Source organism: Mercurialis annua, linkage group LG4, assembly GCF_937616625.2.
Source record: "Mercurialis annua linkage group LG4, ddMerAnnu1.2, whole genome shotgun sequence".
Taxonomy (NCBI): Eukaryota; Viridiplantae; Streptophyta; class Magnoliopsida; order Malpighiales; family Euphorbiaceae; genus Mercurialis; species Mercurialis annua.
The window spans coordinates 3,467,126-3,482,130 of record NC_065573.1 but is presented as its reverse complement, the minus strand read 5'-3'; positions in this window follow the sequence as shown (position 1 = coordinate 3,482,130).

Below are 15,005 nucleotides of genomic sequence, written 5' to 3'. Positions count from 1 at the left end.
AACATTTGGATTTGTATCTTAACGTTTGTAAACGTTCGACTTAAATCGCTTAAAAGGTGAAACGTTTGGATTTGTTTTGTAATGTTTGTAAACGTTTGGCTTAAATCACTAAAAAGGTGAAACGTTTGGATTTGTTTCATAACGTTTGTAAACGTTTGGCTAAAATTGCTAAAATGCTTAAACACTTGGAATTGTTTCGTAACGTTTGTAAAGGATTGGCTTAAATTTCTAAAAAGATGAAACGTTTGGATTTGTTTCGTAACGTTTGTAAACGTTTGACTTAAATCGCTAAAAAGGTCAAACGTTTGGATTTGTTTCGTAACATTTGGCTTATATTGCTAAAATGGGGAAACATTTACAAACTTTACGAAACAAATCAAAACGTTTTACCTTTTTAGCAATTTAAAACAAATGTTTCCCCATTTTAGCGATTTAAGCCAAACGTTTTCAAACGTTACGAAACAAATTCAAACGTTTTGACATTTTTTGTGATTTAAGCCAAACGTTTACAAACGTTACGAAACAAATCCAAGCGTCTCACCTTTTTAGCAATTTAAGCCAAACATTTAAAAACGTTACGGAACAAAACCAAAAGTTTCACATTTTTGGCGATTTAAGTCAAACGTTTTACAAAAGTTACGAAACGAATCCAAACGTTTCACATTTTTAGTGATTTAAGCACTACGTTTATAAACGTTCCGAAACAAATCCAATCTAAACGTTTCCCCATTTTAGCGATTTAAGCCGAACGTTTTGTTTCAAAACCTTTGGTTTAAATTGCTAAAAAGGTGAAACATTTGGATTTGTTTTCTAATGTTTGTAAACGTTTAGCTAAATTCGCTAGAAACGTTTGGATTTGTTTCGTAATTTTTTAAACGTTTGGTTTAAATCGCTAAAATGGGGAAACGTTTGGATTTGTTTTGTAACGTTTGTAAACGTTTGGCTAAATCGCCAAAAATGTGAAACGTTTGGATTTGTTTCGTAACGTTTGAAAACGTTTGGCTTAAATCCCTAAAAAGGTGAAACAATTGGATTTGTTTCGTAACATTTGTAAACGTTTGGCTTAAATCGCTAAAAAGGTGAAATGTTTGATTTTGGTTTGTAACGTTTGTAAATGTTTGGCTTAAATCGCTAAAAATGTGAAACGTTTGAAATTGTTTTATAACGTTTGTAAATGTTTGGCTTAAATAACTAAAATGGGGAAACATTTGGACTTATTTCGTAACGTTTGTAAACGTTTGGCTTAAATTGCTAAGAATGGGAAACGTTTGGATTTGTTTTGTAACGTTTATAAACGTTTGGTTTAAATCGCTAAAAAGGTAAAACGTTTGGTTTTCTTTCGTAACGTTTGTAAACGTTTGGCTTAAATCGCTAAAAAGGTGAAACGTATGGATTTGTTTCGTAACGTTTGTAAACGTTTGGCTTATATCGCTAAAAAGGTGAATCGTTTGGATTTGTTTTGTAACGTTTGTAAACGTTTGGCATTAATCGCTAAAAAGGTGAAACATTTGGATTGGTTTTGAAACATTTATAAATGTTTGGCTTAAATTGCTAAAAATGTAAAACGCTTGGATTTTTTTTGTAACCCTTGTAAACGGTTGGCTTTGTTTCATAACGTTTGTAAAGCCTTTGGCTTAAACCGCTAATAATGTAAGACGTTTGCATTTGTTTAGAAACGATTTAAACGTTTCATTTTGTTCCGTTACGTTTGTAAACGTTTGGCTTAAATTGGTAAAAATGTGAAACGTTTGGATTTGTTTTGTAAATTTTATAAATGTTTTGCTTAAATCGCTAAAAAGGTGAAACGTTTGGTTTTGTTTCATAACGTTTGTAAACGTTTGGCTTAAATCGCTTTAAAGGTGAAACGTTAGGATTTGTTTCGTAACGTTTGTAAATGTTTGGCTTAAATCGCTAAATGTGAAACGTTTGGATTTGTTTGGAAACGTTTGGCTTAAATCGCTAAAAAGTTGAAACGTGTGGATTTGTTTTGTAACGTTTGTAAACGTTTGGCTTAAATCGCTACAATAGGTAAAACGTTTGGATTTGTTTCGTAACGTTTGTAAACATATGGCTTAAATTGCTAAAAATCTAAAATACTTAGATTTGTTTCGTAACGTTTGTAAACGTTTGGCTTAAATCGCTCAAAAGGTGAAATGTTTGGTTTTGTTTCGTAACGTTTGTAAAAGTTCAGATTAAATTGCTAAGAAGGTGAAATGCTTGGATTTGTTTCGTAACATTTTAAACGTTTGGATTTGTTTCGTAACATTTGTAAACTCTTGGCTTAAATCGCTAACAAGATGATACGTTTGGTTTTGTTTCGTAATGTTTGTAAACGTTCAATTTAAATCGCTAAAAAGGTTAAACGTTTGGCTTAAATAGCTAAAAAGGTGACACGATTAGATTAGTTTCGTAATGTTTGTAAACGTTCGAATTAAATTGCTAAAAAGGTGAAATGTTTGGATTTATTTTATAACGTTTCTAAACGTTTGGCTTTACCTACTAAAACAAGGAAACGTTTGGATTTATTTCGTAACGTTTGTAAACGTTTGGCTTAAATCGCTAAAAAGGTGAATTGTTTGGATTTGTTTCGTAGCGTTTGTAAACGTTTGGCTTAAATTGCTGAAAAGAGGGAACGCTTGGAATTGTAAACGTTTGGCTTAAATTGCTAAAAAGGTGAAACGCTTAGATTTGTTTCCTAACGTTTGTAAACGTTTGGCCTAAATCGCTAAAAAGGGGAAACGTTTTGGATTTGTTTCGTAGCGTTTGTAAACGTTTGGCTTAAATTGCATTAAAAGTGAAACGTTTGGATTTGTTTCGTACCATTTGTAAACGTTCGGCTTAAATCGCTAATAAGGTGAAACGTTTTGATTTGTTTCGTAACGTTTGTAAACGTTTGGCTTAAATTGCTAAAAAGGTGAATCGTTTGGATTTGTTTCATAACGTTTGTAAACGCTTTGCTTAAATCGCTAAACAGGTGAAACATTTGGTTTTGTAAGGTTATGAAACAAACCCAAACGTTTAAAAACTTAGGAAACAAATCCAAACGTTTCACCTCTTTAGAGATTTAAGCCGAAGCGTTTATAAATGTTTGGCTTAAATCGCTAAAAAAGTGAAACGTTTGGATTTGTTTCATAACATTTGGTTTCAATTGAAACGTTTGGATTTGTTTCGTAATGTTTGTAAATGTTTGGCTTAAATTACTAAAAAGGTGAAATATTTGGATTTGTTTCGTAACGTTTGTAAACGTTTGGCTTAAATCGCTGAAAAGGTGAAACATTTAGATTTGTTTTGTAACGTTTGTAAACGTTTGGCTTAAATCGCTAAAAAAGTGAAACGTTTGCATTTGTTTCATAACGTTTGTAAACGTTTGGCTTAAATCGCTAAAAAGGGGAAACGTTTGGATTTGTTTCATAACGTTTATAAACGTTTGACTTAAATCGCTAAAAAGGTGAAACTTTTGGATTTGTTTTGTAACGTTTGTAAAAGTTTGGCTTAAATCAGTAAAAAGGTGAAACGCTTGAATTTGTTTCATAACGTTTGTAAATGTTTTGCTTAAATTGCTAAAAAGGTGAAACGCTTGGAATTGTTTCGTAATGTTTGTAAACGTTTGGCTTAAATCGCTAAAAAGGTGAAACGTTTGGATTTATTTTGTAACGTTTGTAAACGTTTGGCTTAAATCGCTAAAAAGGTCAAAGGTTTGGATTCATTTTGTAACGTTTTAAACGTTTGGATTAAATCTGTAAAATGGGAAACGTTTGGATTTGTTTCGTAACATTTGTAAACGTTTGGTTTAAATCGCTAAAAAGGTGAGACGTTTGGATTTGTTTTGTAACGTTTGTAAACGTTTGGCATAAATCGCTAAAGATGTGAAACGTTTGTATTTGTTTTGTAACGTTTGTAAACATTTGACTTAAATTGCTAAAAAGGTGAAACGCTTGGATTTGTTTCGTAACGCTTGTAAACGTTTGGCTTTGTTTCGTAACGTTTGTAAAACGTTTGGCTTAAATCGCAAATAATGTAAAACATTTGGATTTTTTTCGTAATGTTTTAAACGTTTGGTTTTGTTCCATTACGTTTGTAAACGCTTGGCTTAAATTGCTAAAAATATGAAACATTTGGATTTGTTTTGTAATGTTTATTAACGTTTGGCTTAAATCGCTAGAAATGTGAAACGTTTGGTTTTGTTTCGTAACGTTGGTAAACGTTTGGCTTAAATCGCTAAAAAGGTGAAACGTTTGGATTTGTTTCATAAAATTGTAAACGTTTGGCTTAAATTGCTAAAAAGGTGAAACATTTGGATTTGTTTCGAAACATTTGTTAACGTTTGGCTTAAATCGCTAAAAAGGTGAAACGTGTGGATTTGTTTTGTAACGTTTGTAAACGTTTGGTTTAAATCGCTACAAAAGGTGAAACGTTTGGATTTGTTTCGTAACGTTTGTAAATGTTTGGCTTAAATTACTTAAAAGGTGAAACGTTTTGATTTGTTTCGTAACGTTTGTAAATGTTTGGCTTAAATTGCTAAAAGGGTAAAACCCTTAGATTTGTTTCGTAATGTTTGTAACTGTTTGGCTTAAATCGCTCAAAAGGTGATACGTTTGGTTTTGTTTCGTAATGTTTGAAAACGTTCAGATTAAATTTCTAAAAAGGTGAAACTCTTGGATTTGTTTTGTAACGTTATAAAATTTTGAATTTGTTTCGTAACATTTGTATAAGCATGGCTTATATCGCTAAAAAGGTGAAATGTTTGGTTTTGTTTCGCAACGTTTGCAAACGTTCGGCTTAAACCGCTAAAAAGATTAAACGTTTTGCTGAAATCGCTATAAAGGTGACACGTTTGGATTTGTTTCGTAACGTTTGTAAACGTTCAAATTAAATTGTTAAAAAGGAGAAATGTTTGGATTTGTTTCGTATCGTTTCTAAACGTTTAGCTTAAATTGCTAAAACAAGAAAATAATCGGATTTGTTTCGTAACGTTTCCAAACGTTTGGCTTAAATCGCTAAAAAGGTGAAACCTTTGGATTTGTTTCGTAACGTTTGGCTTAAATTGCTAAAAAGTGAAAACGCTTGGATTTGTAAATGTTTGGCTTTGCTAAAAAGGTGAATCGCTTGGATTTATTTCGTAACATTTGTAAACGTTTGGCTTAAATCGCTAAGAAGGTGAAACATTTTGATTTTTTTCGTAACGTTTGTAAACGTTTGGCTAAAATTGATTAAAAGGTGAAACGTTTGGATTTGTTTCGTAACATTTGTAACGTTAATCTTGAATCGCTAAAAAGGGGAAACATTTGGACTTTGTCACGACCCAATTTCATGGATCGCGACCGGCGCTAGGGCATGGGTATGGTCGTACCAAAACCCGTAGCAAGCCTAGCGGATAACCTTATAAAGAAATAAACCTGCAAGAAAACCACTGCTCGGGGGCAACCGAGACTCCAACCTAAGTCTAGCAGTTTAAACAACAGTTCTAATATCACAACTTGATAATAATCCGAAACTAGAAATCATGCATCAAACATAATAATCCAATGTAACATGCCAAAGTATAACAATATAAAAGTCGTACCACTACGACAAACCAAAGTATAAGATAATCGTGAATGACTAACTAGTTCTACTGCGGTCTAAGAGTATAAAACAGTTGACTAGCTTTATTAAACAAAAGAACCTCCGAAGGAATCAAGAAATCGGAGATCGACCAACTCTCTCAAATCATAAGCCTTGAAAAATTGGGAAAACAACGGGGTCAGATATACTGAGATGAGTTCATAATGCTATTTACATTTATTAAGTTTAAGACCCTTAAAACAAAATCCTTTTATACTAATATACTTATATACTTGATTATGGAATACAGTATTGAAATGAAATCCCAAAGTATATATATATCCCAAAGTATAATCCAAAGCAGATGGGAATAAATCCTCATCGAATCCCAAAGTAGGCCAGACATTGGTCAGCCAATCCCAAAGTACTTACCGGCGCACACAGTCTCGATACTCACCTATCGAGTAGCTCGTTTCAATCCAGATCCATAATCATTAAAAACAGTTCGCAAATAGTTGTAATACTAAAATAATTTGCTGTATAATAAAGCGGTAAATAACACTACAAACTCACTGCTTGCTTATCCACGTGATAATCTTGGCAAACAGCTAACCCTGCATAACAGCTAACCCTACAATCCATTTCCAAAGTAATTCCAAAATATAACAACAAGTTAAGCATGATTGAGTTCCCCTTTGAAATCATAATTCGGAAGCTTATATAACTTGAAAACCTTAAAACCAAAGTGAAATCCCAAAGTAGTGAATTATCCTTCAAGCTTAATCTCACATATCGGACGACCCAAGTCTATCCCGACTCAAAGATACCAAAGTAAATCAAAGTATGAATCCGGAACCTTTAAATCAAAACATTGCTCATTTGAAAATACGGAACTCAACCTAGCTTAACAACACAGATGCACATTTACATCAAACCCAAAACTAGCCACACTTGGCTAAAACACCCAAAGTAGACACAAGCGTGTCACAACACTTAAATAGGTTCTAAATATGCATATGAGTTCACCAACTCAGATATGAAAATAGATAAGCCAAATCAACCATTTACATGGCATAACAATTCCACCTTATATATTAACAACATGAAATCAAGCCAATGATCTTTAAATAATGCCAATATGTTACAAACATCTAAAACATCCTTAGAATCATTTATGGGCAGCCACTTATGTCTTGAGCAACAATCAAGTCAAAACAAGTTGAATACATGCAGTACGAATCCAAAAACTAACCTTAAATCTATCAAACAAGCCAAACAACATCAAGTTGAATTCATTGACCTACACCAGCCCTAAGTATGGATGTTCAGCAGTATAACATCCCTCGAAATAAGTAATTAATCATGACAATATCAAACCAAAGTCCTAGCATTCAATTCCATCGTTTTACATTGTAACTCTAGAGTGTAATTCAACCACAACACATACTAGAATCATCCTAACATACAATTCAAATTTGACATGATGAAAACAGTAAGTAAAATCATAATAGCAACGCAACAACGAATCTATAGAGCAATAACATGTTTAAACGAGAGAAACGGCACATACCGCGACAAGAATTACAAAACGAATCGAGGAACAAAGAAATTAGATTAGATCAGCCCCTTCAACACCCAAAGTCGCTGGAAAACAAAGATTGAACTATTACGAATCAAACAAAACGAAGGAGTAATGATAAACACGAGAAAAGATGAACGAAATACCAACCAAAGTCCGAAATTGAGAGGGGAGGGTGAAACAAGGATCAATCTCAGAGAGTGAAAGTGTTTTAGGTCGGCTAGGGTTACTAGGAATGAAATAAAAGTGTTTAATATCAGATAAGAGTCTATTTATATGCCAAAGAAATTGAATTTACACGACAGGCGCGATGCGAGGCGCGATGGCCCAACGCGCCTGCCGTCGTGCCTTCAACAAAGGCACAACAAGCCTGGGGCGCGTTGCGAGGCACGATGGCTTATCGCGCCTTCCAACGCGCCTCAAAATCAGATCCCACGGTTATCTTTCTTTCGGGCACAGCATATCCGAAAATGAGCCCGATCCAACGGTGCAATTGGGGGAAATGGATGTTTTATCAAAAGATGTCAGATTAAGAAGGCACACGAACACATCATCAATTATAATCCGGATACAAATCAAATTGCTATCGAAAACCAACACGAAACATGTGCTAATTCCATCATAAACGATCTAGAATCAAGACGGAAACACGACGAAATCATGACGGAAAATCACGGGATATTACAGATTTGTTTCGTAATTTTTGTAAACGTTTGGCTTAAATTGCTAAAAAGGTGAATCGTTTGGGTTTGTTTCGTAACGTATGTCAACGCTTGGCTTAAATCGATAAATAGGTGAAACGTTTTATTTTGTAAGGTTATGAAAAAAAACCAAACGTATAAAACCTTACGAAACAAATCGAAACGTTTCACCTTTTTAGCGGTTTAAGACGTAACATTTATAAACGTTTGTCTTAAATCGCTAAACAAGGGAAGCCTTTGGATTTTTTTTTCATAACGTTTGGTTTAAATTGAAAAGTTTAGATTTGTTTTGTAACATTTGTAAACGTTTGACTTAAATTACGAAAAGGTGAAATGTTTGGATTTCTTTCGTAACGTTTGTAAACATTTGGCTTAAATCGCTAAAAAGGTGAAACATTTGGATTTGTATCGTAACGTTTGTAAACGTTTCACTTAAATCTCTAAAAAGGTGAAACGTTTGGATTTGTTTTGTAACGTTTGTAAAAGTTTGGCTTAAATTGATAAAATGGTGAAACGTTTGGATTTGTTTCGTAATGTTTGTAAACATTTGGCTTGAATTGCTAAAAAGGTGAAACGGTTGGAATTATTTCGTAACGTTTGTAAACGTTTGGCTTAAATCGCTAAAAAAGTGAAACGTTTGAATTTGTTTAGTAACGTTTGGCTTAAATCGCTAAAAAGGTCTAACGTTTGGATTTGTTTCGTAACGTTTTAAATGTTTGGCTTAAATCGCTAAAAAGGTGAAACGTTTTGATTTGTTTAGTAACGTTTGGCTTAAATCGCTAAAAAGGTCTAACGTTTGGATTTGTTTCGTAACGTTTTAAACGTTTGGCTTAAATCGCAAAAATGGGAAACATTTGGATTTGTTTTATAACGTTCGTAAATATTTGGCTTAAATCGCTAAAAAGGTGAAACGTTTGGATTTGTTTTGTAACGTTTGTAAACGTTTGGCATAAATCGCTAAAAAGGCGAAACATTTGGATTTATTTTGTAACGTTTATAAACGTTTGGCTAAGATTTCTAAAAAGGTGAAACGCTTGGATTTGTTTCGTAACGCTTGTAAACGTTTGGCTTTGTTTCGTAGCGTTTGTAAAAAATTTGGATTAAATCGCGAATAATTTAAAACGTTTGGATTTGTTTCGTAACGTTTTAAACGTTTTGTTTTGTTTCGTTACGTTTGTAAACGTTTGGCTTAAATTGCTAAAAATGTGAAACGTTGGGATTTGTTTTGTTAAGTTTATAAACGTCTAACTTAAATAGCTAAAAAGGTGAAACGTTTGGTTTTGTTTCGTAACGTTTGTAAACGTTTGGCTTTAATCGCTAAAAAGGTTAAACATTTAGATTTGTTTCTGTTTACACTGGCCCAAAAAGAGCTCATATGGGCTAATTCGGGTTTTTGAGTCCAAAAGCTATTTATTTATCTCTTTTAATTTAATATTTTCTTATATATTTTTAGTTTAATATTTATCTAAATAAGAGATTGTATCTCATTAGGTTAGATTTTCTTACTAGGGTTTGTCCCCTATAAATAGTTAGCTTTAGGTTTGTATTCTGTACAACTCAAATTATCAATCAAACACAAACTTCAAAGCCCTGCGCTTTTCTATCCCAAATCCTCGTTGTTGGTTAACTTATGAGTAGGAGTAGTTCAAACAATAATCTCGCCTGGGGTTCTTAACCTCCAGATTAATGTTTTAATTTATATAAATCAAACCCCGTTCTACTTTTCGGACCGAACCGGTTAAAGCATCGATCCACAGTACCCATCTATAAATTCAAAGATTCGAGTTTGGAAATATTTCCATGCGAACATCTTTTGGCGACTCCACTAGGGACGCGTTTATGGTGAGCACAAAACCGGAACGACGAAGGAAAGTTACAGGTGCACTTGTTAACATACCCGAGTCCAATCCGAAGTAGGTCGCACATTGTCAGGCGATTCAAACTCAGGCTTGGAGGCGATCATGCCAAAGGGTGACAAGTCAGGGTTTCGGATGCCTGGGGACTTACGCACCCCCAACTAGAACAATGACTGTCAAGTTACATCCGCATGGGGACTTACGCACCCCCCGCTGGGACAAAGACCGTCGACCTCGTAGTCAAGTATCTGAACCAAGTACATGAGGAGACAAATGATTATGTCCGCGACCTACCTCCCACTCGCCCCTCAAGGACACACGCCGATTTCATAAGTGATGAGATAGCCTAAAAAATCGGCGGGTACTTGATGGGCGATTAATCAGATGGGTGATGCCATCAAAACAGTGATGAATGGTCACACAATCATTCAAAGGGAGATAAACGCGGATCTTGGTAGGTTAACAAGTGTTCATGGAATCATTGGCGGAAGTCTTGTCGGGGTCGTCGAGACTGCAAATAGAGTGGCCGAGTTGCCCCAAACATCGAATAGATTTGGAGTTCAGGGGGTATCGGCCAAACAAGGGCATCAACCCAACGGGTTCGGCATCCAAAATGGGTCAATAAGTATTTGAATCACCCATATGCCGAGTCTTCATATAGGGATGAGTATGTTGGGTACTGGAGGGTCTAATCTGAAGAAGGTTGCGCATCGTCAGAAGATTCAAACTCAGGCTTGGAGGCGATCATGACAAAGGGTGACAAGTCAGGGTTACAGCTGCCTGGGGACCTATGCACCCCCCGCTAGAACAATGACTGTCGAGTTACAGCCGCTTGGGGACTTACGCACCCCCCGCTGGGACAAAGACTGTCGACCTCTTAGTCGAGCATCCAAACCAAATACATGAGGAGGAGACAAATGAATATGTCCGCGACCTACATCCCACTCGCCCCTCAAGGTCACGTGCCGATTTCATAAGTGTGATGAGATAGCCCAAAAATTGGCGGGTACTTGATGGGCGATGAATAAAGTGGGTGAGACCAAAATAATGATTGGTGATTACACGGTCATTCAAATTGAGATAAAGGCGAATACTAGTATCTCAATCATTTGTGAAAGTCTTGTCAGGGAAACAAATCATCAAGGATGCCAATACAAGGGGCGAGTTGCCTCAAACATCAAATGGACTGAAGAGTCCATGGGATATCGGCTGAGCAAGGGTAGCAACCCAACAAGTTAAACATCCAAAATTTGTTAGTTAATATTTGGATTCGCCCTTATACCGATTTTTCATAGAGGGGCGAGTATAATAGGTACAAGAGGGAGAGTACCAAGTTCTCAACCCCCAAGTCTCCAGGTGCCGAGTCCTTAGCCTTCAAATCCTTAGATGCTGAGTACTACACTGATTATTCGGCGTTGGGCGAATCTAAATGTTGAGGGCACGATCAGTCACTATCTACCTTGATGGGTCCTTTCAAGTTGACCACGTCGGCGATCATTCAGAATGAAGTGGATAGAGGGTGAGTATCAGTTGCCCCAACAAAGGGCAAGTACCAACTCCTCAATTATTATGTCCTCAGGGCGAGTATTATAGGTGCCAAAGGGTGAATAACAAGTTCATAGGTTTTTGAGTACACAAGTGATCCATATAACTTTTGGTGAAGTGGGTGGCACATTGGCAGATGATCCATATACCTTTAGGCGAGTCAAGAGCTGGGAGCATGACGAAAGTCTTGTTAGGGTAACATATCGCCGATAGAAGGGCCGAGTTGCCCCAAACACCGAATAGACTCGGAGTCCAAGGGGTATCGGCTAAATGAGGGCAAAATCCAAACAAGTTCGGCGTCCAAAATAAGTCAAAATGCCGGGGAGCATAGCAAATTGTCATTCACTTTGGTGAGTTCTTCTAAATTTTGAAATTTGGGCGATCTAGTGGGTGATTACATTGTATCGCGAGGTGATTGAGCATCTCAATAAAAGAGTTCTTCTACCTTTAGAGAGAGAGTATTATCAACTCCAAAGGGCAACTTAATAGAGGGAGAGTACCAAGCCCTCGTTCCCTAACAAAATTGGCGAGTCATGAGGTTAAGGTTGTGATGTTACCATTTTACAATGAAATGGGTGATGGTGATTCTTGGGATGAACCTCATAAGATCAAGAAGTGGCCATGTTTGGTTGCCCAAATTTATTCAAGACGAGGCCTTGAGATGCATGTTGGCAACTTTTCAGTGATGGGTGATGTTTTAAGGGCGAGGCAAAGTACTTTGGGCCACGGTCGATCCTTATCTATCTCGATGAGTCCTTGTCATGTCAAAATTTGGGTGATTTAGCATGGCTATCATCCAAAATGAAAGCAAGGCAACAGTTGGGCGATTATTTTTGCGTGGCAAGATTATTGAGCATCTCAATGGAGGTTACGTTTAAGGATTCGTCTTCTTCAACCATTAGAGGGCGAATATTATCAAGCCCAGAGGGCGAAGATCATTAGTATCAATAGAGGGTGGGCATCGTGAGCACCGATTCATATAGGGGCGAGTAAAATGTTGGGGGCACGGATGATCTCCATCCAAGTTGATCAATCAAGACTCGATACGAAATAGACCGATAGAGGTTGTTGGGCGACCTTAAATATTAAGGGTGTGGCTAATCTATATCGGCTTGAATGAGACCTTTTAAATTGAACACTTCCAATATTTGGGTGATTTGCTTGGGCGATCATAAAAAATGGATGACAAGTCAACATTTGGGCGATTAAATTCGTTAAAGAAATAGTTCATGGACTTCATGGTAAATATAGGGACATTGTTTGACCGATATGATATGGCAAGAAAATACGTGGTTAAAGCGAATATATTGAGACTAATGAGCTGAATAGGAATCAGGTGGTTATCAAAAATATAGCTAGCTGATTATTATTTTGTTATGGAGAGGAAAAAATCTTAATAAATAATCGGCAAATGAAATTGGTGGTCTTTTGTTTAGCGATAAGTGGCGAGGACAGATGGAGAAATTGATCCATCAAAGAGCAACTTTGGACGATACTACATTTATGGCCAATCAAAAGGTGAATATTGATGTTTATGAAATTTAATTGGCCAATTAAATTGTGGTGTTAGATGGCTATTTAATAGTTGGACAAAATGCCTTTCTTTTATCATGGCTAGAGGGGTCCACTGTTGTTGCGCACATAATAAGGAAAAGGGAGGAAATGGTGCATCTTTGGACCTTTAAACAATCAACCAAATATAGACACTTCAAAAGCAATTTTATTTGATCGGCTACATTTGTTCACTCACAACTGAGTTAAAATTAGCCGATTAGATAATTAGTTGTCCATATTCTACATATAATCGGCCACAAACAAACATATAGTAGGTTCACTTATGGAATAAATATTGAGATCGGCAAAACATTTATCATTCTAAAATTTTATGACAATGAGGCCGATCAATTTTACAGTTACAAGAAATCTGATCGCCCAGAATAAATGTCGAAAATTTAATTTAATTTTCGGTTTGAGGGACCGATTAATAAATGATTTATGACATGCGATAAACTACATCTCTTCACCTTCCTTGACATCCAGACAAAAAAACGTGGGGGGCATTGTTTACACTGGCCCAAAACGAGCTCATATGGGTTAATTCGGGTTTTTGAGCCCAAAAGCTATTTATTTATCTCTTTTAATTACTAGTCATTTTCTTATATATTTAGTTTAATATTTATCTAAATAAGAGATTGTATCTCATTAGGTTAGATTTTCTTACTAGGGTTTGTCCCCTATAAATAGTTAGCTTTAGGTTTGTATTCTCTACAACTCAAATTATCAATCAAACACAAACTTCAAAGCCCCGCGCTTTTCTATCCCCAACCCCCACGGTTGGTTAACTTAGGAGTAGGAGTAGTTCAAACAATAATCTCGCCTGGGTTTCTTAACCTCCAGATTAATGTTTTAATTTAGATAAATCAAACCCTGTTCAACTTTTCGGACCGAAATGGTTAAAGCATCGATCCACACAGTACCCATCTATAAATTCAAAGATTCGAGTTTGGAAATATTTCCACGCGAACAGTATCGTAACGTTTGTAAACGTTTGGCATAAATCGCTAAAAAGGTTAAACGTTTGGATTTGTTTCGTAACGTTTTTAAATGTTTGGCTTAAATCGCTAAAAAGGTGAAACGTGTGGATTTGCTTCGTAACGTTTGTAAACATTTGGGTTAAATCGCTACGAAAGGTGCAACGTTTGGATTTGTTTCGTAACATTTGTAAACGTTTGGTTTAAATTGAAAAAAAGGTAAAACACTTAGATTTGTTTTGTAACGTTTGTAAATGTTTTGCTTAAGTCGCTCAAAAGGTGAAACGCTTGGTTTTGTTTCTTAACGTTTCTAAACGTTCAGATTAAATTTGTAAAAAGGTGAAACGCTGGCTTTGTTTCGTAACGTTTTAAATGTTTGGTTTGTTTCGTAACATTTGTAAACGCTTCGCATAAATCGCTAAGAAGGTGAAACGTTTGGTTTTGTTTCGTAACGTTTGTAAACATTCGGCTTAAATGGCTAAAAAGGTTAAACGTTTGGCTTAAATCGTTAAAAAGGTGACACGTTTGGATTTGTTTCCTACCGTTTGTAAACATTCGAATTAAATTGCAAAAAAGGTTAAATGTTTGAATTTATTTCGTAACGTTTATAAACGTTTGGCTTAATTTGCTAAAAGAAGGAAATGTTTGGATTTGTTTCGTAATGTTTGTAAACGTTAGGCTTAAATTGCTAAAAAGGGGAAACGCTTGGATTTGTAAACGTTTGGCTTAAATTGCTAAAAAGGGGAAACGCTTGGATTTGTTTCGTAACATTTGTAAACGTTTGGCTTAAATCGCTAAAATGGTGAAACATATGGTTTTGTTTTGTAACGTTTGTAAACGTTTGGCTTAAATCGCTTCAAAAGGTGAAACGTTTGGATTTGTTTCGTAACGTTTGTAAACGTTTGTCTTAAATTGCTTAAAAGGTGAAACTCTTCGATTTGTTTCGTAACGTTAATAAACGTTTGGCTTAAATTTGCTAAAAAGGTAAAATACTTATATTTTTTTTGTAACGTTTATAAACGTTTGGCTTAAATCGCTCAAAAGGTGAAACGTTTAGTTTTGTTTCGTAACGTTTGTAAACGTTCAGATTAAATTGCTAAAAAGAAGAAATGTTTGGATTTATTTCGTATCGTTTATAAACGTTTGACTTAAATTGCTAAAACAAGGAAACGTTTAGATTTGTTTTGTAACGTTTGTAAACGTTTGGCTTAAATTGCTAAAAAGGGGAAACACTTGGAGTTGTAAACGT